The sequence below is a fragment of the Diabrotica undecimpunctata genome, chromosome 9 (genome assembly GCF_040954645.1).
Source record: "Diabrotica undecimpunctata isolate CICGRU chromosome 9, icDiaUnde3, whole genome shotgun sequence".
NCBI classification, from domain to species: domain Eukaryota; kingdom Metazoa; phylum Arthropoda; class Insecta; order Coleoptera; family Chrysomelidae; genus Diabrotica; species Diabrotica undecimpunctata.
The window spans coordinates 53,513,256-53,540,521 of record NC_092811.1 but is presented as its reverse complement, the minus strand read 5'-3'; the positions used below and the strand labels follow the sequence as shown (position 1 = coordinate 53,540,521).

The 27,266-nt window shown below is 27.7% G+C and overlaps 1 long non-coding RNA gene across 1 annotated transcript in view; it reads left to right on the top strand.

Moving 5' to 3' along the window:
• LOC140449560 (uncharacterized) overlaps positions 1 to 25,635 on the top strand; it is a 34,228-nt gene extending 8,593 nt beyond the window's left edge. The window contains exons 2-5 of the long non-coding RNA XR_011951828.1: positions 558 to 805; positions 1,725 to 1,799; positions 1,915 to 1,990; positions 25,425 to 25,635. This is a non-coding gene — a long non-coding RNA (uncharacterized lncRNA). The remainder of the gene's footprint in view (positions 1 to 557; positions 806 to 1,724; positions 1,800 to 1,914; positions 1,991 to 25,424) is intronic.
• Positions 25,636 to 27,266: the final 1,631 nt, after the last annotated feature.

The window sequence follows — 27,266 nt, the reverse complement described above, 5'->3', positions numbered from 1 at the left end:
GTGGATTCCTGTCCATTGTCGAATATTGCGCAGCCATGACATTTTTTTACGTCCGAGACCTCTCCTACCCTCTATTTTCCCTTCGAGTATCAGTTGCTGAAAAGTGTATCGTTCTCCTCGTATAATGTGCCCCAAGTATGCAGTCTTCTTACTTTTTACATAATTAAAAAGTTCCCTATCCTGTAAGCCCGCTCTTCTGAGTACTTCCTCATTTCTGACCCTGTCCGTCCATGATATTCTGAGCATTCGACGCAGGCACCACATACTGCCTGTACTACTCTCACTCACATACTGAGTGTACTAGTAGGTACACTCGGTCATATATGTTATGTTGGGAGACAAAACTCAATAGGTACACATAACTTTCGTTGAGCTATAAAGGGCAATATAAACAGTGTCCATAACAAAACTTTGGAAAACACTTCTTAACATTCTATCATCCGGATTTGGAAAGGGCTACATTAAGGATTCCCAACATTGTAAAAAAAATTTGTGAAAATAAATACTGCTACTATACCACCTATAACGTTTTACATATATTTATTTTGTTGTTTTAGGTTGAAGTAACATTCCACTTTGAAGTACGAATCTTCGGATGTAAATCTAAAAGATATTGAAGAACTGGATGCATATGATATAGAACTCATTGAATTAAAACATTTAAACTATGAGGAAGTAGAAGCTTTTTTTAAACAAAATGGAGATGATATATGTCAGTTGCAAGAGAATTCTGAAGAGATTTTTGTCCATATGAGAGCTAAACTAGCGCTTCAAATTAAGAGAGAACGGCATATTTACAGAAAAGGTACGATAGTTAATTCTAAATAGTACATTCTTGATTTATTTGGCTATTAGGTAGTGTTATTTTCATAGTATTCTTTTCCTACTATTATAACAAAGTACACAGTATGAGATATTAAAATTAAACTAATTATTCAAAACGTTAATACTTAAAATTAATGAAAAAACTCAGTGGATGAAGTATTAAATCTCCTATCCGCCATAATACGGCTCTACAGATTCAAATAATTTTAGTCTTATTTGCGAGGACCTCTTCTTTTTAGTTCTACATGGATCCTTGATATCCACCATTTCTATAGAAAACTCTCTTCATTTTGTTTCAATTTTCGTTACGTAACTAAAAAATCTACATCTTTAGTTAACTTATATCTTTTTCAAAAAAAGGATATTTTTAAGCCCTTTTAGAATACAAAACATGGTTTGTAAATATTTATAGTCTTATATTTTAAATGCAGTCTTAGTCTGTTTGATAAATTGTATTAAACTTGTATGTTTTTATCTCTCCTATTAAATTAAAACAAATGAAGTTGACTCCTCAAAATGACTGGTTCATTACTTAAATTTATCGAATCCAGGCCTTAACCCAAGCAGATGAACCTATTAACGCTACCAGGAGGTAATAGGAGAAGGGATACACCAAGACTAAGATGAAGGATACAATTGGATGGCAGCGGTTGGCGATGAACATAAATAAGTGGCGAAATAGACTGGAAAAGGTCTGGGCTTAACTAGGACAGTAGTACAATTTATGATGAGAGAAGAGATGTTCATAATTGCCGTTTTTGTTCCCTTTATACCTCTGTGATTCCAAGTCAAGAAAATGCACTGATAGCCTATAGCCAATTTCATGTTTTTGGACCTCTGGGGGTTGATGTTTCGATTCAGTTATTATATAAAATTTAATTTAATTTTCTTTCTTGTAGAATATAAAGTGCAATGAATGCAATATTCCTAATAAACCTGGAAAAGTGTTTAACACTTGTTGCAGAATGAAACATGTAAGTACAATCAGCAATACTCGACTGGTTGGCAAGAAAACCAGTGATATATAAATTTTCATAATAGAAATATTAGATCTATAAAAATATCTACTGATGTGTGTGTCGTTTTTAGGCAAAAGAAAAGATGAAGGCAGAACAGGCAGAAATAGCTCTAAAGGAACTCTTTGATGATAATGAGGAAGAAATAGGTATTAAACACATAAATATATATTATATATATATATATATATATATATATATATATATATATATATATATATATATATATATATTGTTATGATGTGTTTTTTGTTTGAATGATGAGCAATGAGTATTTTTAATAATATAGGGTTTTTATCGCGGTTCTCAAAGAATTAGCTTGTAAGTACTTTTTTAAATTATCTTTATTATAACTATTATGAAACACACATATATATATCTAACCTAGCCAATGTAAATTTAAAATAAACTATCTTTAAATTGATGTTCTTATAAAACTAATTAAATTCTATAGACAATGTTAAATTTAAACAAACTATCTTCAAAATTGAAATTGTTATGACACTAACTAAATTATATTAACAAAATTTTGTACCTTTCTTTCACTGAATGCCTAAATGAACTGTTTTCCACTAAGTATATAGATTCTAATCACCACTGAATGTCTTCGTACTTCAGTTATCCTTGTTTTTTGTAAAATTACTTTTTCCAATTATCAGCTTCTACCAATTTAAGATATAGTTTTCTTCACCAGCATTTATACACCACCAACCAAACCAGCAAACAGCATTTATATTTATTCTTCTTTTCAATATACCAATATCCAATTATTATAAGTTGATTTATACTAATCTCCAACCATAATATAATTTAATTTCTTCCAATATACTTTTATAATCTTCAATAATTATTTGTGTATAATTATAAATGTGCATTAATTATATGCATAATTTTAAATCTTCATTTAACTCACTATATTAAACAATTCGACTATTTCCAACATGAACAATTGACTTCACTAATTAATTGTGTCTATCTTCTACTAACTTTCATAATAAACTGCTTGACTTCTAACTAAAAACTTTCTGACTGCTTGACTTCAGACTAAAAACTTCCAAAAACTGCCCTCTTGAATCCAAATCACGGTATTTATCTCTTTTTGATATTCTAGAACCATCTCGTAAGATCATGTTCCAATTTGTTCTATCAAATACTTGTCTGAATTTTCTGGAACAAACCATTTCGCAAACATGGCCATCTCCGGAGATCCAGAGAATTCCATTCTTTTCTATTAATAATTTTGTTTACATTTAGGCTTTTCAGATCAGAATATATAATTAAATTAGTAACTAACACTCTAATTTAATAAAATACACATTTCAAACAATATATTATATAACCCCACTTTATATTCCCTTATGATTAATTTCTATCTGTCAAATTACTCCGAGAGTATTTTTGGTTGCCTATGCACATGGCTCACTTATATATATTTACAATATTAAAATACAACTTTTTACAATTATTATATGCTAATTTCTTAAAATGCCCTCACATAAATATATTTTTATTAAATTCTCTAGTATATAACTTATTTAAAATAATCAAATACTTTTTTATATCTAATATTATGTAGTATATAACTTATAAATTATTTTCTATAAACCCCAATCGTCACAATACCCCAAAAATAATATTTAAAATAAATAATTTACTTATTATTTTTTTAAATATTAATTTTCTCATACCTTATTAAATTTAATAAATCAATTTTTTTTTTTTTTAAATGTGTTAAATACATCCCTGTTCGCCGTCTATGTCAAAACAGAGAACAACGGATCACAGTTCGGCTATTCTATGGTCAAACTGTCATGTCAAATGAAGCAATGGATACGATATCAGAGAATAAAATATAACCTTAATTAAAAATATAATCGATATGGTGTTTTGTTTATTTATAGACAATATTTCTATTCACAAGGCTTTCATCTATATAAATCGTAAGTTTTACACTTTCCATATTATTTTTAGAAAGACATTTATAGTATTAATTCTGTATCTAACCCCAAATTATGATTTTTAGGGTACAAATTAATTTCCATATATACAAATTCAACAAGTATGATGTCAAATTGATTCAAAATAATGAAATCTACCATCTATCTATGAAATGGATCTATCAGTAAGTTTTTTTTTAAATTCTTTTCTTTGTTTAGTTGACATATTGGGCATTGGTTAGTAATTTCTTTTGCTATACTTATGTCATTCTTTGCAAAATAATTGTCCCTAAATAGCATCCATAGCTTTCTTGAACCAATATGCATATAATCGTTATGTAAATTTTTCAATATTTTCTTTGCTAAAGTTCTAGTTATTACATATACTTCTATGCCATTTATTATATTATAATATACTCCATCTTTCCTAAGGACTTTTTGTTTTTCACTCAAATTGATCTGATCTCTTATAATTTCTTCTTTAGAATATAATCCAGTATTTTCTACTAATTGATTTAATCCAATTTTTATTGTTCGCTGCCCTTTTTGTGGTGTATTTTCTAACCTTGATAAAGCATCTGCCACTATATTGGATTTTCCAGAAATGTATTTGATTTCAAAGCAGTATTCACTAAGTATTAGACTCCACCGATGTATTCTACTGTTTCCATATTTGTTATTTAATATAGACGTTAAAGCTTGGTGATCTGTTTCTATTGTAAATTCATTACCCAACAAATAAAATCTTAATTTTGTGACACAGTGTATTATACTTGCTAGTTCTAATTCTGAAACTGAGTAACCCTTTTCATGTGGCTTTGTAATTCTTGAAATGAATTGTATTGGGTATTCGACCCCATCATGTATTTGTAATAATACCCCTGATAATCTCTCTATTGATGCATCTGTTCTTAATATGAATGGCTGTGTATAGTCAGGATAGTATATTTTCAAATTTGACAGAAAAATGTTTTTAATTTCTTGGAATGCTAGTTCTCTTCTCTGATCCCATCTCCATTTTACACCTTTTCTCAGTAGTTCAAGTAATGGAATTTCTTTTATACTTAGATCTGGTATCATCCTTTTATAATAATTAATTATTCCAATAAATCCTCTTAAAGTTCTTAAATTGTGTGGTGTTTTATATTCCTGAATGACTTGTGTCCGCTCTGGATCCATTTCGATTCCCTTAGTGTTAAGTTTATAACCTAGATATATGACTTCTTTTTGAAAAAATGTACATTTTTCTTGATTTATTTTTAGTCCAACTTTGTCTAATCTATTTATTATAATTTTTAGGTGTTTCTCATGATCTTCAGCCGTTTTAGAAAAAATTAATATATCATCAATGTAGTGAATTACAAAATGTTCATATTGATCCAAAATATCATGAAGACATCTACATAGAGCACTGCAAGATGATTGAAGTCCAAATGGTACTACTTTGAATTGATATACTACTCCATCTATCTGAAATCCTGTATACTGTCTACTTTTTCTTTCTAAAGGTATTAACCAAAAACTATGCTGTAAATCGATTTTAGTGAAAAATGACATTCCTGTAATTCTTCCTAGTATTCCATCTATACTCATTGGTGCTTCAAATTGCTTTTCAGTAATCTTGTTAATATTCCTTGCATCCAAACATAACCTGATTTCACCTGATCTTTTTCGTACTACTACTATGGGGTTGATAAAACGTGTATCTGCCTTCTCAATGATTCCATCTTCTAACATATTATTAATTGTTTTGTTTACTTCTTCTCTGTATTTATATGGTATTGGGTATGATTTTGTTTTAAAATCTTTTTCTTCTTTAACTTTTATACTATGGATATAATTTTGTGCAATTCTATTTTCTTTATTGACAAGTCCCTTGTGTTGCTGCAATATGGAAATGACTATTAATTTATATTCTTCAGGGCAATTTAAAACTTTCATCATATCTTCTTCTTTACAAATCACATTATTCTTCAATATGTACTCATTATTCCTTGCTTCCAATTTTACGCACTCCGCCTCGTAGGCATCCATCTGCTTAAAACTTCCATTCCTTAAATATTCACTACAATAATTATTCTTTACATTCTTTTGGGACATTTCCCTATCATCAAAATACATTTCTTCTTCATAAACATCATTATTTTCTTTTAATAATATCCTATCAACTCTTATTCCTTCTTCCACCTCATCTTTCTGCATAAATTTAATTATTTGCCCTTCCAAAGTTACCATTTTTTTTTTCAAAATCTATCTTTACTTTCTTCTTTTCCAATTCATCATTTCCCATTAATATATCAACACATAAATCCTTGACAATAAATCCTTGCATATTTAATTTCTTTATTAAGAATATTAATTTTAAAATTGGCTAGTTTATCAATTTCACCCAACTTCTTATTATTTGCACCAATAATTTTAATTTTTGGAATCTTTATTATATCTGATAGTTTTAATGTATTAAAAATAAAATTCTCCGAGACTAAAGTACTTTCTGAACCAGTATCTATCATAATCTTAATCATTTTATTTTTGGCCAAAGCATTTATATAAATTAAATTAATAGATTCAATAATTTTCTCTTTATCTAAAGAAATAAATTCAGAAGGTTTTTCATAATAGCAATGGCCTAACTTGTAATTCAGAAAGTTTACTGCACAAAATTTTGATTATTAGAATTGTCAGATTGTATCTGACCACTTGGATCTGATGTCCTATGTCTTTCCCTACTATGACTTCTACTCACATTCTCCTGCCTTGTACTACTTCGTTCCCTGCCTTCGCAGCTTCTATTCCTTCGAACACAATTTACCTGTCTGTTATAGTTAGGTCGTTCTGTATTTCTTCTATTGTTAAAATCTTGTCTATTATTATTAGTACTGTTATTAAAATGTTGTCTATTATAATTAGTATTATTATTAAAATTTTGTCTATTATAACTAGTATTATTATTAAAGTTCTGTCTATTTGGATTAGTGTTAGTATTATTAAAATTTTGTAAATTATCACCATACCTAGTATTATTGTTATATGATTGTCTATATTGTTGATTATCATTTTTATTATATTGAAAAGTATTGTTGTTTTTTCTGTTGTTATTATTACTTGTCATATTGCCTCTTTGTATTCTTTGAATAAAATTAATAAAACTATCTATTGTTTGAATATTTTGTACAGTTACGGTTTGCACAACATCAGCATCAAAATGTCTAGATACATTTAAGACTGTTTCATCCTCTCTAAGTGGTGGTTCTAAATATTTTGCAACTGTTATCAATTTCAATGCATAATCTACCATATTTGATTTTAAATTTTGATTATACTTTCCAAAATATAGAATTTCTCTAAACTTTGCTTGCTCTAATTCACCCCAATAATAATTTAAAAATTTATTTTCAAATGTTTGAAAATTATCTAAATCATTCTCAATACTAGCAAACCAAGTTGCTGCATTGTCATTTAATGTCATTCTAATATAATCTTTAATATCATTAATATTATTCACAAATCTTAATTTATGTTTTAAACTATTTATGTATACTCTAGGATGCAAATTTTTTATATTACCAGAGAATTTAATCCCAGTCTCATTTGTTAAATTTAAGTACGGTCTCCCTATGTCTCTCATTTGTGAAATATCATCTATTCTCTGTTCCACATTTCTTATTTGATTACAATTTATTTGGATATTTTGTTGTATATCGTCTAATTTTTCTTCTGTGTTTCTCCTGTCTTCATTAATTTTTACTTCTAAGTTACATTTCTCCAACTCTATTTTCTGTTCTATATCTATTTTATTATCTTGAATAATCCTCTTTACTTCTGTCCTCTCATTTTCTATCCTTTTCTTGTAGTCATTCCGTATACTTTTTATTTCATTTGCTACTTTTTTCTCTGCAGTTTGAAGTTTTTTATCCATTTGTTTTTCTATTTGCTTTACAATTTTATTATTATTATCTTCTATTTTCTTTTCTAATTTTCTTTAATTCTCTTCCAATTTCTGTTCCATTTTTTTCATGTCCTCTTTGACTTCTTTTGAATTCTCTTCCATTTTTTTCGTATTCTCTTCCATTTTCTGTTCTATTTTTTTTATGTCTTCTTTGACTTCTTTTGAATTCTCTTCCATTTTTTTCGTATTCTCTTCCATTGTCTTGTTCATCTGCATCATTAATGACATCAAAGCTGCCATATTGACATTTTTCTCTCTTTCTGGATTCATTTCTGCAGTATCTTGTGGAACTTGAACTAAACTCTCCTCTTGTATAGGTTGTGTTTCTACTTCCACATCTTCTTCATTCTTTTTGCTTCTTGTACCTTTCTTTCCTTGAGACATTTTGAGACTTTACTTGTTCAAATATAATTAAAAATAAAATCTATAATTTTTTCTTTCTACTGATAATTAATTTAATTATATGAGAGCACTTATCTTCCCAAACTAATTCTTTTAAATAGAGAGCCACCGCGTTGGGTGCCAAATTGTTATGATGTGTTTTTTGTTTGAATGATGAGCAATGAGTATTTTTAATAATATAGGGTTTTTATCGCGGTTCTCAAAGAATTAGCTTGTAAGTACTTTTTTAAATTATCTTTATTATAACTATTATGAAACACACATATATATCTAACCTAGCCAATGTAAATTTAAAATAAACTATCTTTAAATTGATGTTCTTATAAAACTAATTAAATTCTATAGACAATGTTAAATTTAGACAAACTATCTTCAAAATTGAAATTGTTATGACACTAACTAAATTATATTAACAAAATTTTGTACCTTTCTTTCACTGAATGCCTAAATGAACTGTTTTCCACTAAGTATATAGATTCTAATCACCACTGAATGTCTTCGTACTTCAGTTATCCTTGTTTTTTGTAAAATTACTTTTTCCAATTATCAGCTTCTACCAATTTAAGATATAGTTTTCTTCACCAGCATTTATACACCACCAACCAAACCAGCAAACAGCATTTATATTTATTCTTCTTTTCAATATACCAATATCCAATTATTATAAGTTGATTTATACTAATCTCCAACCATAATATAATTTAATTTCTTCCAATATACTTTTATAATCTTCAATAATTATTTGTGTATAATTATAAATGTGCATTAATTATATGCATAATTTTAAATCTTCATTTAACTCACTATATTAAACAATTCGACTATTTCCAACATGAACAATTGACTTCACTAATTAATTGTGTCTATCTTCTACTAACTTTCATAATAAACTGCTTGACTTCTAACTAAAAACATTCTGACTGCTTGACTTCAGACTAAAAACTTCCAAAAACTGCCCTCTTGAATCCAAATCACGGTATTTATCTCTTTTTGATATTCTAGAACCATCTCGTAAGATCATGTTCCAATTTGTTCTATCAAATACTTGTCTGAATTTTCTGGAACAAACCATTTCGCAAACATGGCCATCTCCGGAGATCCAGAGAATTCCATTCTTTTCTATTAATAATTTTGTTTACATTTAGGCTTTTCAGATCAGAATATATAATTAAATTAGTAACTAACACTCTAATTTAATAAAATACACATTTCAAACAATATATTATATAACCCCACTTTATATTCCCTTATGATTAATTTCTATCTGTCAAATTACTCCGAGAGTATTTTTGGTTGCCTATGCACATGGCTCACTTATATATATTTACAATATTAAAATACAACTTTTTACAATTATTATATGCTAATTTCTTAAAATGCCCTCACATAAATATATTTTTATTAAATTCTCTAGTATATAACTTATTTAAAATAATCAAATACTTTTTTATATCTAATATTATGTAGTATATAACTTATAAATTATTTTCTATAAACCCCAATCGTCACAATATATATATATATATATATATATATATATATATATATATATATATATATATATATATATATATATATTGTGACAATTAGGGTTTATAGAAAATAATTTATAAGTTATATACTACATAATATTAGATATTTGGTTGTTTTAAATAAGTTATATACTAGAGAATTTAATAAAAATATATTTATGTGAGGGTATTTTTAATAAATTAGCATATAATAAGTGTAAAAAGTTGTATTTTAATATTGTGAATATATGTAAGTGAGCCATGTACCTAGGCAACCAAAAATACTCTCGAATTGACAGATAGAAATTAATCATAATACGAATATAAAGTGGGGTTATAATAATATATTGTTTGAATTGTGTATTTTATTAAATTAGAGTGTTAGTTACTAATTTGAATGTTTATTCTGATCTGAAAAGCCTAAATGTCAACAAAATTATCTATGGAACATTAACGAATTCTCCAGAGTGCAGAATTTGACCATTGTTTACGGTCGAACATTCTCGAAATAATGATTATGGCGGTGGATCGAACAGATAATTTTTTCGAGAACATCTATATCGAAGAAATAGAACGGGATGGAACATGATCTCTTACCAGATGGTTCTGGAATATCCAAAAGGATATAAATACCCGTGATTTGGATTCAAGATGGCAGTTTTTAGTCAGAAGTCAAGCAGTTTATTATGAAAGTTAGTAGATTAGTTAGTGAAGTCAATTGTGCACAGTTTTAGTAAGTCAGTCAAGCAGTTTAATAGGAAATATGAAAGTTAGTTGGAGATAGTCCAATTGTTTAATATAGTGAGTTAAATGAAGATTAAAAATTATGCATATATTTAATGCACATTTATAATTATACACAAATAATTATTGAAGATTATAAAAGTATATTAGAAGAATATTGGATGGACATTGGAAGGAATTAAAATTATATTATGATTGGAGATTAGTATAAATCAACTTATAATAATTGGATATTGGTATATTTAAAAGAAGAATAAATATAAATGGTGTTTGCTGGTGGTGTATAAATGCTGGTGAAGAAAACTATATCTTAAATTGGTAGAAGCTGATAATTGGAAAAAGTAATTTCAAAAAAAACAAGGATAACTGAAGTACGAAGACATTCAGTGGTGATTAGAATCTATATAGTGGAAAACAGTTCATTTAGGCATTCAGTGAAAGAAAGGTACAAAATTTTGTTAATATAATTTAGTTAGTGTCATAACAATTTCAAATTTGAAGATAGTTTGTTTAAATTTTACATTGTCTATAGAATTTAATTAGTTTTATAAGAATATCAATTTAAAGATAGTTTATTTTAAATTTACATTGGCTAGGTTAGATATATATGTGTGTTTCATAATAGTTATAATAAAGATAATTTAAAAAAGTACTTACAAACTAATTCTTTGAGAACCGCGATAAAAACCCTATATATTATTAAAAATACTCATTGCTCATCATTCAAACAAAAAACACATCATAACAATTTGGCACCCAACGCGGTGGCTCTCTATTTAAAAGAATTAGTTTGGGAAGATAAGTGCTCTCACATAATTAAATTAATTATCAGTAGAAAGGAAAAATTATAGATTTTATTTTTAATTATATTTGAACAAGTAAAGTCTCAAAATGTCTCAAGGAAAGAAAGGTACAAGAAGCAAAAAGAATGAAGAAGATGTGGAAGTAGAAACACAACCTATACAAGAGGAGAGTTTAGTTCAAGTTCCACAAGATACTGCAGAAATGAATCCAGAAAGAGAGGAAAATGTCAATATGGCAGCTTTGATGTCATTAATGATGCAGATGAACAAGACAATGGAAGAGAATACGAAAAGAATGGAAGAGAATTCAAAAGAAATCAAAGAAGACATAAAAAAATTGGAAGAGAATTCAAAAGAAGTCAAAGAAGACATAAAAAAATTGGAAGAGAATTCAAAACAAGTCAAAGAAGACATGAAAAAAATGGAACAGAAATTAGAAGAGAATTATAGAAAATTAGAAAAGAAAATAGAAGATAATAATAATAAAATTGTAAAACAATAGAAAAACAAATGGATAAAAAACTTGAAGCTGCAGAGAAAAAAGTAGCAAATGAAATAAAAATGATACGGAATGACTACAAGAAAAAGATAAAAAATGAGAGGACAGAAGTAAAGAGGATTATTCAAGATAATAAGATAGATATAGAACAGAAAATAGAGTTACAGAAATGTAACTTAGAAGTAAAAATTAACGAAGACAGGAGAAACACAGAAGAAAAATTAGACGATATACAACAAAATATCCAAATAAATTGTAATCAAATAAGAAATGTGGAACAGAGAATAGATGATATTTCACAAATGAGAGACATAGGGAGACCTTACTTAAATTTAACAAATGAGACTGGGATTAAATTCTCTGGTAATATAAAAAATTTGCATCCTAGAGTATACATAAATAGTTTAAAACATAAATTAAGATTTGTGAATAATATTAATGATATTAAAGATTATATTAGAATGACATTAAATGACAATGCAGCAACTTGGTTTGCTAGTATTGAGAATGATTTAGATAATTTTCAAACATTTGAAAATAAATTTTTAAATTATTATTGGGGTGAACTAGAGCAAGCCAAGTTTAGAGAAATTCTATATTTTGGAAAGTATAATCAAAATTTAAAATCAAATATGGTAGATTATGCATTGAAATTGATAACAGTTGCAAAATATTTAGAACCACCACTTAGAGAGGATGAAACAGTCTTAAATGTATCTAGACATTTTGATGCTGATGTTGTGCAAACCGTAACTGTACAAAATATTCAAACAATAGATAGTTTTATTAATTTTATTCAAAGAATACAAAGAGGCAATATGACAAGTAATAATAACAACAGAAAAAACAATAATAACTTTCAATATAATAAAAATGATAATCAACAATATAGACAATCATATAATAGATATGGTAATAATTTACAAAATTTTAATAATAATAACAGTAATTATAATAGACAACATTTTAATAACAGTACTAATAATAATAGACAAGATTTTAACAATAGAAGAAATACAGAGCGACCTAACTATAACAGACAGGTAAATTGTGTTCGAAGGAATAGGAGCTGCGAAGACAGGGAACGAAATCGTACAAGGCAAGAAAATGTGAGTAGAAGTCATAGTAGGGAAAGACATAGGACATCAGATCCAAGTGGTCAGATACAATCTGACAATTCTAATAATCAAAATTTTGTGCAGTAAACTTTCTGAATTACAAGTTAGGCCATTGCTATTATGAAAAACCTTCTGAATTTATTTCTTTAGATGAAGAGAAAATTATTGAATCTATTAATTTAATTTATATAAATGCTTTGGCCAAAAATAAAATGATTAAGATTATGATAGATACTGGTTCAGAAAGTACTTTAGTCTCGGAGAATTTTATTTTTAATACATTAAAACTATCAGATATAATAAAGATTCCAAAAATTAAAATTGTTGGTGCAAATAATAAGAAGTTGGGTGAAATTGATAAACTAGCCAATTTTAAAATTAATATTCTTAATAAAGAAATTAATATGCAAGGATTTATTGTCAAGGATTTATGTGTTGATATATTAATGGGAAATGATGAATTGGAAAAGAAGAAAGTAAAGATAGATTTTGAAGAAAAAATGGTAACTTTGGAAGGGCAAATAATTAAATTTATGCAGAAAGATGAGGTGGAAGAAGGAATAAGAGTTGATAGGATATTATTAAAAGAAAATAGTGATGTTTATGAAGAAGAAATGTATTTTGATGATAGGGATATGTCCCAAAAGAATGTAAAGAATAATTATTGTAGTGAATATTTAAGGAATGGAAATTTTAAGCAGATGGATGCCTACGAGGCGGAGTGCGTAAAATTGGAAGCAAGGAATAATGAGTACATAATGAAGAATAATGTTATTTGTAAAGAAGAAGATATGATGAAAGTTTTAAATTGCCCTGAAGAATATAAATCAATAGTCATTTCCATATTGCAGCAACACAAGGGACTTGTCAATAAAGAAAATAGAATTGCACAAAATTATATCCATAGTATAAAAGTTAAAGAAGAAAAAGATTTTAAAACAAAATCATACCCAATACCATATAAATACAGAGAAGAAGTAAACAAAACAATTAATAATATGTTAGAAGATGGAATCATTGAGAAGGCAGACACACGTTTTATTAACCCCATAGTAGTAGTACGAAAAAGATCAGGTGAAATCAGGTTATGTTTGGATGCAAGGAATATTAACAAGATTACTGAAAAGCAATTTGAAGCACCAATGAGTATAGATGGAATATTAGGAAGAATTACAGGAATGTCATTTTTCACTAAAATCGATTTACAGCATAGTTTCTGGTTAATACCTCTAGAAAGAAAAAGTAGACAGTATACAGGATTTCAGATAGATGGAGTAGTATATCAATTCAAAGTAGTACCATTTGGACTTCAATCATCTTGCAGTGCTCTATGTAGATGTCTTCATGATATTTTGGATCAATATGAACATTTTGTAATTCACTACATTGATGATATATTAATTTTTTCTAAAACGGCTGAAGATCATGAGAAACACCTAAAAATTATAATAAATAGATTAGACAAAGTTGGACTAAAAATAAATCAAGAAAAATGTACATTTTTTCAAAAAGAAGTCATATATCTAGGTTATAAACTTAACACTAAGGGAATCGAAATGGATCCAGAACGGACACAAGTCATTCAGGAATATAAAACACCACACAATTTAAGAACTTTAAGAGGATTTATTGGAATAATTAATTATTATAAAAGGATGATACCAGATCTAAGTATAAAAGAACTTCCATTACTTGAACTACTGAGAAAAGGTGTAAAATCGAGATGGGATCAGAGAAGAGAACTAGCATTCCAAGAGATTAAGAACATTTTTCTGTCAAATTTGAAAATATACTATCCTGACTACACACAGCCATTCATATTAAGAACAGATGCATCCATAGAGAGATTATCAGGGGTATTATTACAAATACATGATGGGGTCGAATACCCAATACAATTCATTTCAAGAATCACAAAGCCACATGAAAAGGGTTACTCAGTTTCAGAATTAGAACTAGCAAGTATAATACACTGTGTCACAAAATTAAGATTTTATTTGTTGGGTAATGAATTTACAATAGAAACAGATCACCAAGCTTTAACGTCTATATTAAATAACAAATATGGAAACAGTAGAATACATCGGTGGAGTCTAATACTTAGTGAATACTGCTTTGAAATCAAATACATTTCTGGAAAATCCAATATAGTGGCAGATGCTTTATCAAGGTTAGAAAATACATCACAAAAAGGGCAGCGAACAATAAAAATTGGATTAAATCAATTAGTAGAAAGTACAGGATTATATTCTAAAGAAGAAATTATAAGAGATCAGATCAATTTGAGTGAAAAACAAAAAGTCCTTAAGAAAGATGGAGTTTATTATAAAATAATAAATGGCATAGAAGTATATGTAATAACTAGAACTTTAGCAAAGAAAATATTGAAAAATTTACATAACAATTATATACATATTGGTTCAAGAAAGCTATGGATGCTATTTAGGGACAATTATTTTGCAAAGAATGACATAAGTATAGCAAAAGAAATTACTACCCAATGCCCAATATGTCAACTAAACAAAGAAAAGAATTTAAAAAAAAAACTTACTGATAGATCCATTTCATAGATAGATGGTAGATTTCTTTGTTGTGAATAAATTTGACATCATACTTGTTGAATTTTGTACATATGGAAATTGTTTGGTACCCTAAAAATCATAATTTGGGGTTAGATACAGAATTGATTGTGTAAATGTTTTTATAAAAAGTGTAAAACTTACCAATTTATATTGATGAAAGTTATTTTGAATGGAAATAATTCTAGATTTTGTCTATAAATAAACATAACACAATATAGATTATATTTTTAATTAAGGTTATATTTTATTCTCTGAGATATAGATATAGCATCCATTGCTTCATTTGACATGACAGTTTGACCATAGAATAGCCGAACTGTGATCCGTTGTTCTCTGTTTTGATATAGACAGCGAACAGGGATGTATTTAACACATTTTAAATAATAAAAAAAAAATTGAATTATTAATTTATTAAATTTAATAAGGTATGAGAAAATTAATATTTAAAAAAATAATAAGTAAATTATTTATTTTAAATATTATTTTTGGGGTATTGTGACAATTAGGGTTTATAGAAAATAATTTATAAGTTATATACTACATAATATTAGATATTTGGTTGTTTTAAATAAGTTATATACTAGAGAATTTAATAAAAATATATTTATGTGAGGGTATTTTTAATAAATTAGCATATAATAAGTGTAAAAAGTTGTATTTTAATATTGTGAATATATGTAAGTGAGCCATGTACCTAGGCAACCAAAAATACTCTCGAATTGACAGATAGAAATTAATCATAATACGAATATAAAGTGGGGTTATAATAATATATTGTTTGAATTGTGTATTTTATTAAATTAGAGTGTTAGTTACTAATTTGAATGTTTATTCTGATCTGAAAAGCCTAAATGTCAACAAAATTATCTATGGAACATTAACGAATTCTCCAGAGTGCAGAATTTGACCATTGTTTACGGTCGAACATTCTCGAAATAATGATTATGGCGGTGGATCGAACAGATAATTTTTTCGAGAACATCTATATCGAAGAAATAGAACGGGATGGAACATGATCTCTTACCAGATGGTTCTGGAATATCCAAAAGGATATAAATACCCGTGATTTGGATTCAAGATGGCAGTTTTTAGTCAGAAGTCAAGCAGTTTATTATGAAAGTTAGTAGATTAGTTAGTGAAGTCAATTGTGCACAGTTTTAGTAAGTCAGTCAAGCAGTTTAATAAGAAATATGAAAGTTAGTTGGAGATAGTCCAATTGTTTAATATAGTGAGTTAAATGAAGATTAAAAATTATGCATATATTTAATGCACATTTATAATTATACACAAATAATTATTGAAGATTATAAAAGTATATTAGAAGAATATTGGATGGACATTGGAAGGAATTAAAATTATATTATGATTGGAGATTGGTATAAATCAACTTATAATAATTGGATATTGGTATATTGAAAAGAAGAATAAATATAAATGGTGTTTGCTGGTGGTGTATAAATGCTGGTGAAGAAAACTATATCTTAAATTGGTAGAAGCTGATAATTGGAAAAAGTAATTTCAAAAAAAAAACAAGGATAACTGAAGTACGAAGACATTCAGTGGTGATTAGAATCTATATAGTGGAAAACAGTTCATTTAGGCATTCAGTGAAAGAAAGGTACAAAATTTTGTTAATATAATTTAGTTAGTGTCATAACAATTTCAAATTTGAAGATAGTTTGTTTAAATTTTACATTGTCTATAGAATTTAATTAGTTTTATAAGAATATCAATTTAAAGATAGTTTATTTTAAATTTACATTGGCTAGGTTAGATATATATGTGTGTTTCATAATAGTTATAATAAAGATAATTTAAAAAAGTACTTACAAACTAATTCTTTGAGAACCGCGATAAAAACCCTATATATTATTAAAAATACTCATTGCTCATCATTCAAACAAAAAACACATCATAACAATATATATATATATATATATATATATATATATATATATATATATATATATATATATATATATATATATATATATATATATATATATATATATATATATATATATATATATATATATATATATACAGGGTGATCCTTAAGTAATTGTACAAAGAGAAACTGTAGATTCTGCACTTTAAAATATTACGATTTAAGCCCACTTGCTTTAATAAAATGTTCATATTAAGAAAGGTACAGGGTATTAAAGTAAAAATTTAAAATTTTATTTTTTGCTATAACTTTTACGTTTGTAAATATTTTTGGGCAAAAATTTACAGTTAGATGCTTTTGAGTAGGATAAATTATAATTTTTTACATACTTTAATGTGTAAGTAATAAAGGCGCCACATATGCCACATGTGGGGCATAAATTTGCGCTTAACTTTTTTGCTCTTTAAGTTAGCTCTATTTTTGTCAAAAAATATTAAAGATACATTATTTTTACAAAGAAAAGTATACTTGTTAGTAACCTGAAAATTCAACCGTTTTCGAGGTAACCGCATTTTATAAGTCAGCTGCATAATAATTCTTAGTTTGATATTTGTGCGGTAAAGATAAGATAATTCATAGTTTATTCTTATTAAAACAACTCAAAAATGATAATGCAACATCACAAAATTCATCTTCTTTAGGTGGCGTGTCCGTATTCAAACGTTGGCCGTCATCATGTTTACAATTTCCCTTTTCAATCGCTTCTTAAGTTTCTATAGTGGCGTTGTATTACTTTTTCTCTATCGCTAAAATGCTGAAAACCCAAAATATGTGGTTTATGCAAGATGGTACACCACCACATTCTAGAGAGAAGGCAGTTAGAACATACTTAAATTCAACTTTTCTGAACGTTGGATTGGTCGTGGTAGTCATATTCTTTGGCAATGTGGTGAGATATTGATATAATTATTTAATTCATAAAAAATCCGAAAAGAATACTTATTATTCATTACGTAAATTGTTTACCCATTTTTATTAGGACAAATAGAAACTAGAGCACAGGTTTTGAATAACACATATATGTGTCTTGTTTTATAATACTTTTGCTACAAATCTAACCTTAAAGACTCAGCATTTTTACAAAAACATCATCGTTGGCCTAATAACCGATATTATTATAAATATAGTAAACACACAGGCAATTTAGTTCAGCATATTAATAGTTCGTTAGTAAATCATAATATTCCATTTGTTCGACATGTAATTATAGTTACTTATAAGCTGTAACGTAATCATATAAATAAGTGATGTCATTGATAGGTTATTCCGTGTGTGTATATAAGCAACCAACGAACGAAATACATCACAGTTTAATGTATTATTTAACCTCTGCGACAAATAAGATGTAGTTCCATAATATACCATAAGATTTGGATATGTATCCAAAAGAATATATTCATCCATCATACATTATAGCCACTACGTAGCCCAGAATTTAATCCGCTTGATTTTGGTGTATGGGGCGCAGTAAAACAACAAGTCTATAAACATTCGCAACCAATTATGGGAAGAAATAAATACTGCAGCAGTTTTTTTACAACCAATGATGCTATTTATGAGACGATCTTTTATGGAATATATTGACAAATGAATTAAAGAAAATGGTGGACATATCGAATACTTACTTTGGCAAAAAGTTATGTTATTTAGTTTAACTATTTCTTAATTTGGTTTGTAAACATGTTTTGATTATGACTTTCATTTTACATAAAACGTAAAATGTTTGATGTACAATCCTATTATTCAGTTATTTTGTCAAATCCTATTATTAATTATCCTACTGATATATTTATTTTATTTAATATTTCGTTAACTATTAACTTTAGTTAAAGGTATTTTATACCAAAATTCAGAAGTATTAATGTTTTTGTCTATTTTTTCTTCGTTGCCTGGAGTAATTGCCTTAAATCAGAATTAAGCAGCTGATTTGTAAAATGCGATTATCTCGAAAACTGTTGAGTTTTAAAGTTATTAACAAGTATACCTTGTTTTTCTTAAAATAATGTATCTTTAATATTTTTTGTTCCAAATACAGGTAACTTATAGAGCAATTTATACTACATATGTGGCGCCCTCTATTAGTTACATAAAAGTGTGCATCAAACTATAATTTCTTATATTTAAAAGTACGCAGATGTAAATTTTTATACACAAATGTTTACAAACATGAAAGTTATAGCGAAAAATAAAATTTTAAAATTGCACTTTTTTTTACACTCTGTATCTTTCTTAATATCAACATTTTATTAAAGCAATTTGGCTTAAATCGTTATATTTTAAAGTGTTTTCTACTGTTTCTTTTTGTGCAATTACTTAAGGACCGCCCCTTAAGGATATATATATATATATATATATATATATATATATATATATATATATATATATATATTGTTATGGATCAGTTTATCGATCAGAAATAGAATAAAGAATTTTTTTATTATTTTAATATACCGCGGGCATATAAGTTAAAATACAACCCTGTACTTATTTGTAATAGACCATAATAGAAAACATTGTTCCGTGAAAGACTGAGTGAATAGTGAAAGGACAATGGACCCGTATAATTATATATTTAAGGAATAATTGTATTTTGCGGTGGACATTTTTCGAAAGTAAATAAGAATTAGATTTAGATATGAGATAACAAGAATTTGGAAGCTTATTTCGGTTGAAAAAGGCAAAATTGTTAATGGTTTCTGAAAAGTAATTTGAGTGAAAGTAGTTTATTTGTTTTAAATATTATGTTGGAAATTTTCTAAATCGAAAATTAGTGGGAAAGATGAATGCTTATGATTGGTTAAAAAGGAATGATGGGGGATGAGAGAGTTTGAGAAGGTTGTCTGGGGAGATTGAAAAGATTATTATGTTACCGGCAGACCAGAAGAGAAGACGTGTTTTTCGTGTAGTCAATCTGAGTACCAGTGTTTTCGTTTGTTAGTGAAAAAGGTGGAAGCTGAGAGCAGATCAAAATCGAGAAGATTAATACCTCTTTTGAGTCTGCATAGTCCACGAGATATAATTGAGAAAGAAAGGAGAATTTGTGAATAAAGAGTACCGGTCAAAAAAGGCTTGGGCTTGTGTTTTCGGAGGAGTAGTTTGCTGGTATGCGGTTTGGATCGATGCTGAGAACGGGAAGGATTTGATGGTAGCCGGACATAATCAATCAAGGAAGGAACTGTGGTTTTGATCGAGAGGAGACATCATTGGTTGTAATAAATAAAGGTCAGTCAAATAATTTGAATGAAAGAAAACTTTAAGATATTCTAAAGATAAAATGAAATATAAGCATACGAACTAAGATTCCAAGTTTCAAAGAGTTATTTTTTTTGTGAATAAATTGTATTTTATATGGTAGATTTTTAGTAGATATTATTATAAAACAGATCAATAGATAGTTTGTTAATTAAAATTAAATTTAGAGTATAGGAGTTTGTTGGGAAAGATAATTGCCCACAAAAAGTTATTTATTAACATTCACCGTATTGCTTATTGAAAATAAATAATAATTTGTGTGCATATTTATATTGTTTTAATGTTAGTTCCGTTTCCTGTTCTATCCCGATTATGAGCAACTAGGAGATACTGAACCCATTAGAAGAGATATATAAAGTAAACTGATTAAAGTAAAATTAAACTTTTTTTTTACTTGAAACAAGAAACAACAAAACTTTAAACTTTTGATTAGCCTAACAAAAACTCAGTTCTTAAACTTGAATGCTAATGACCATGATGTCGAAACGATCCTTCACAGATATAAAATTCAATTGTACAAACACTTACAGCTTATTTTCTTCTTGAGTTGTATGTTGGAAAATACCCAGAAAAGTCCAGTCTCCTCAACGATGTGATCTCTCCTTTTTGGCACCTCGGCTCTTTCTTAACGTCTCTGCAAACCTCCTGCAGACTACACAAAAAACACCTGATTCACTTCTCCAAACTCAGCTACTTATTTATTACACCAGGACCTCCTTTTGTCAACTTGATGCCGTAAGAATACTTTCACATATACTTCATAAAATGCCCACGGTAGATACAAGGACTTCTTTTAATCTACTTGTTATCTCCTTCTTCAAACTATTCACTTCTTTTCGTTACGCAGGTATCCAAACTCACGAACCACACCCTATCTTGAGACAAAACGACTGTTTTTCTTTCGATTACCAAAATATGACTAACTTCTCCCGTCTCATGATCGGCTCACAAATTCCCATTTAAAAACGACCGTCCAATCAAAATCTCAAATTGTGTTTACCATGATTTTGGAAAAGCCTAATTTCGGTTTCAGAGAAAAACTAAATAGCTTACTTTAAAATTGGTTTTGTCAATACATCATTTATAGATATTTCAAAAGATTAGAATATGGTCATTTAATACTCGACTATACAAACAATGAAAAGATTAACTTACAGGTAAAATGTCTTCTAATTCTAAACAAAGGTTTTTTTTGATAATTTTGTTTGAAACGGAAAAAGGTCGTTTGCCAAACAAATTTCTATTCTTATCTACACTAAATCTTATCTTAAATTACTATATACTTTAAATTTTAGAAGAACAATGTTTCTGCAGCTAGACGGTGCTCCAGCACATTACACGCGTAACGTTAGAGAATATTTAGACAGAAAATTTCCCGGAAAGTGGATAGGTAGGGGTGGTGCTGTCAATTGGCCCCCTAGATCACCTGGGTTAACATCAATGGACTTTTTTTTTGGGGATATATTAAAAGTTTGGTTTATCAAACTCCATCTACAACCGCTGAAGACATGAAAATGCGTATTCGTAATGCGTTTGCAACAGTTACTCCAGAAATGCTAAGAGTAAAACAAAATTTTGAACACAGAGTGAGGTTATGTATTGAAGAAAATGGACACCATTTTGAACATTTAATGTAAATTAATTTTTTTCTAGTGTGTTTTGTTTAACTTTATGTAATAAAGTGTAATTAATTAATTTCAAGAATAGTAGAATTAATAGAAAAAATAGAATTTTCAAACAAACCCAAATTAATCGAAAATTATAAAGAATAGGTATAGGGATTGTTTAATAAAGTAATATTATTTTTTTTATTAGAATTCAAAATTAAAGTAAAATACAGGGTGTCCCATTTAAGTTAAGAAAGTAATTACACAAACTATTATACAGCATTGACACTCTGTAGATTAATTTCAATTGGTAATTATTCTGATGTAAAGCATGACACTTGAAAATTAATTGACAAAAAGGCGTTAATTATAATTGATGCGATATTGTGTAATTAATTAATTTGGCGAATAGTACATTTTCAGAAAAACCCAAATAAATCTAAACCGGTCAAAAATAGGTATAGGGAATGTTGAATAAAGTAACATTATTTTGTTCAGTAGAATTCAAAATTAAAGTGAAATATAGGTTATTCCATTTAAAAAAGTATAAGTATCATTACGCCAAATTGGGAACACCCTGTATATATCTCACAAATTTTAATTTGTAGCCGGTACTGACCTACGTATTCCTACAAAAGGAATTTTTAATATCTTTAGCCATTTCCCCGGTAGGCTCCGTCCCGTTGAGCGTGACTCACCCTGTATATATATATATATATATATATATATATATATATATATATATATATATATATATATATATATATACATACATATATAAGAAAAAAGAAGTACTTGTGACTCGTTTGGAAAAAATATATAAATGTTTTTGATGGGTTGGAGTCAATAAAATTTTTATTGACTCCAACCCATCAAAAACATTTATATATATATATATATATATATATATATATATATATATATATATATATAGTATTTTTCATATAACAATGCTTGCATGTCACAATTTATAAAAATGCTTGCATGTCACAATTTATATAAAGTGACGTCTCTTATATTTAAAATTTCCAGAACGTCAACCTTAAAGTTCAAATTTTCCTAACACAGCTAATAATACGAAACCCATACGGAACTGCTTCGATCTTTCATAGGCGTCAACATGGTGCAATAATCAGAAAATAAAAGCATCATTATATTGTAAATTTTAGAATTATATTGATTAAATAACCAAAAATATTTGTTAGTATTAATAATATAAATTTTATGAAATAATTCTTTAAGTCTAATATTCCACAAAATAATAATTTTAATTAAATAGATTAGGCCATTCTACGCAACTGATACAGGAATATTTCAAATTTTATTGACAGTTCAGCGTGTGGCAAAAGTGTATAAAGTGTTGCCGGTTTTTTAGAGTAAGAGTTTTGTTTATGTTTTGATTTCTTGCACAATTTGATCATAATGTAATATTTATATTAATAAATTGTATTTATAAATACATATTAAATTTAGATTAATAGCTTTAAAAACTAATTATTGTTGTGTATTGTGATATTTCAAAAATGTTGATAAGAGTTCATATAAGATAGATTATTTTGAACAAGAAATAATGACGGGCGTTTTTACTATTAAAGCTCTAAAAGAGGTAAGTTTAAAATTTAGAATATACAATTTTGTATTAAAATGTTTTCTAATGGATTTTAGTGTGTTGCAGCAGTCTTGAAACTAAGTGTATTTACTGTCAATATAATAGTTTGACAAATAGTTGACATTTTAAAAATTCCTAACTAACTATTCTGATGTTTTGGCAACGCTGTGGAGTTCTGACGTCGTAAATCTTGAATGACGTGCAAGAATTTTTAAATGAAAAATGCTATATATATATATATATATATATATATATATATATATATATATATATAAATATTTCAAAAGTTTTGTACCATGTAACATTATGCTCATTTTAATAGTTGATTTTAACATATTAACAGATTCCAGTAATTTTTTCTTTATTTTAGACTTTTCTCTGGTATTTACCATTTACTCATGTTGGGTAAAGGTGATCTCAAAAAATGTTTTTCTTGTGTTTGAAACACCCTGTGGAGAGTGGGTTTACATCAAAACCATGTTGTAGTCTCATGTTTTGTGACCAATTGTTTTAATTTTCATGAAAATAAGATGTGTTATAACTGAAACAATACTAAATTAAAAACAGTTAACTAAACTTTAAAAACAGAAAGAAATAATGTAAACCAATGTCGTGTGTGGAAACATGACATTAGTTTTCCACACTGTCCCTCTACTTCTAATAACAGCTTCAGATCGCCTAGGCATCATGGATATTAAGCGGGCTATTTAATTTTGGTCTATGGAGTTTCAGATAGCAATAACCATAGTTTCTGTATCTTGCAGGGAAGCAGAAATAGACTGACGAAGTCTTAATTGTCTACCAACAATATCCCATAAGTGTTCAATAGGATTCATGTCTGGACTGTGGGGGGACCAATTCAATGTCTGAATATTTACCTCACTTAAATATTCAGTAATGAAACGCGATACGTGAAGTCTGCTTTATCATGCTTTAAGATGAAATTATTTCCTATATAGGTAAAGTGCGAAAGGAACAATGTGTTCAAAAAAACAAAATTTCTGTAATGCACCTTTAGGACTTTTAAGAATCTCCTCGTAAAGACACCAAACATATTCTTGGTGCCAAGGAAATTTCACAGCAAAAGATCACAGAGCCTCCGTTAAACAAAATCATCTCTCTTATGTTGCATTGTGCATTCCACTTGTTTGATGAATAACTCTTAAGCATTGATCAGAATTCTTGTTAGAAGTAGAGGCGGAAACACATGATATTAGTTTACACTATGTTTCCTTCTGTTTTTAAAGTTTTGTTAACTTTTGTCATTGTTTTTTTATTGTTTATTTAGTATTGTTTCAATTAAAACAAATATTACAGAATAAAACTGTCTTCCATTAATCTGTTAAATCAACTATCAAAAAATTGACATAATTTTTGGTGGTGTAAAACTTTTTCTGTTAAGTTTATATATACATATATGATTGGGTCACAAAAATAGTCTATCCTGAGATTTTTGGCAATCTTCATTAGGTTCTGAAAACAAATTTTTATTCCAAAGGGGACACATTTTAACGGTACAGACATAATGTCAATTGCCTTAAAATTTAAAGAATATACCCAAATCCCAGGGTAGACTATCTTCGTTGACCCACTCTGTATATACCTTCTACATTGTTTTACAGATGTCTTCAAAGAACCAAGTACACAGGAATATGAAAAATTAAAATATGCATTCTTCTAGAGGAATAGGACAATCTAGAATATGCACAGTTCTAATGCTGCAGTATTTGTTTCTATGTATTATTTATACTAAGCCTGATTTAAAATTTAAATATGTGTTTTGTGTTAATGTTTGTTTTTAATGTCAATACTTATGTAAATACGAATATTCAAATAAATACCAATTATTTTTCTTATGTTGAAGTCAATTCTAACAATTATTAAAACAAAAAGAAATCTGTGTAAGTAAATGCAACTTATTTGAAAGTCATTGATAAAGGCATTCCACAGGTCAATCTTATTTTTTTAATTTCAATTTTTCTCATTAAATTGAGTTCACTAATTGTTCGGGAATCCTTATTTCTTTATTTTATATTGAATATTATTATATAAAAAAAAAGTTAAGAATTCGGAACGTTACATATCAGGCGGTACCGTCTCGTGTCCAACCATTGAAGGGAATGAGCAGTGATGAATTGAGTAGTCACATTTGGATCTGCATAGTTAACCAAATCCTAAAGAACACCAATTTAAGGTAAGCGATTTTGTGCATAACTTGTAGAACCATATTTGAAATTCAATCTCAAATTTACCAATTCGTTTTCATATTTCCTACAATTATTATTCATTTATGGCCCTTCTCAGCTGATTGAGCTTAATTCTATTAGTTTTAAATATAAGCTTATTTATGCATCATTTTAAAATCTTATAAACTTCAATAAAGGCAACCATATTGTCTTTTTATATTAGCAGTCAGTTTTTGTATTAAAAAAAAAACTGGTCAATACTAAAACGACTCGATTGTGGAACATAAATTCTCAAACGTATTTTTGGATCGAGAAATTGAACGGTACGCAGCGGTCTGTCTCTCTGCTCTTCTATTCTTAGCGTTAATTATTATTATCGGTTACTTTTTACTTTGTTGGGATCGTGTTAATTAGGTTAGTTTATTGTTTATTTTAAATTTAATAGGTAAATAAAATTACTTGTTATTATCCGCTTATTTATAACAAAACAACAATTATTTAATTGACGTTTATTATTTGATACCACTTGTGTCTTTGATTACTTAATTTTTTTATTTGCTAATTATAATACATCACCTGAGTTCAAACTTAAATTTGTTTTATTGTGACAAATCAATGACATTTAAGTAATTTTATTAGAATATTTGATAAATTAACTTCATAAAATGCCTGATAAATTAACAAAAGCCAATTTAAAGCGAACTACCGCTTTTAAAATATTACAGGAAACTTATGAATGTGGTATTAGTGTTGCTAATGACGAGTCTTTAAACCTCTATCTCTTGCTAGAGCAAATGCTATTGATGGCACTTTTCGTTAATCAATGATGAATTTTCTTCCTATGATAAGATCAGATTACATGCTGATAAAGCCTTTTATGGAGTTTTATCACTAAAACATCATTTTTTATTGAATGACTCATCTTCTCAATCGGCAAACATGTCTACTGTAGATAATCCTAATTCTTCTAACCGTAGAAGCGTCGTAAACCTTCCAAAACTTTCCTTACCTCGTTTCGAAGGCCATTATAAGGATTTTCCTACTTTTATGATCTGTTTAATCGTCTAATCCACAATAATACTGACATATCTAATGTTGAAAAGTTTCAGTATCTTCTTACTTCTTTGGGTAAAGAACCCCTAGGTTTAATCAAAGGTATTCCTCTTACTGAGTGCAATTATATTGTGGCATATGAAAAACTGGAAAAACGATATCAAAATAAACGTATCTTAGCTAGTCATTATTACAATGAAATTTTTAATGCTTTCTCAATTTCAA